The following is a 265-nucleotide window of genomic DNA, read 5'->3' as shown; positions in this document are numbered from 1 at the left end:
GTAAAAATAGACAGTGATTTTAAACTTGACAAATAAATAAATGCAGTTGTGAAATCTAGTTTTTATCATCTTCACCTTTTAGCCAAAGTTAAACCATTTTTGTCTTTTAACAGTTTTGAAGCTACACATGCTTTTATTTCTTCTCGTTTAGACTACTGTAATGCACTTTTTATTGGTATAAATCACAAAGCACTTTCACGCTTACAGTTAGTCCAAAATTCTGCAGCAAGTCTTTTAACTGGAACCAAAAAGCGCGCTCATATAA

This window comes from Etheostoma spectabile, chromosome 4 (assembly GCF_008692095.1).
Source record: "Etheostoma spectabile isolate EspeVRDwgs_2016 chromosome 4, UIUC_Espe_1.0, whole genome shotgun sequence".
Lineage (NCBI taxonomy): Eukaryota > Metazoa > Chordata > Actinopteri > Perciformes > Percidae > Etheostoma > Etheostoma spectabile.
Note: the sequence above shows the minus strand (reverse complement) of the source record.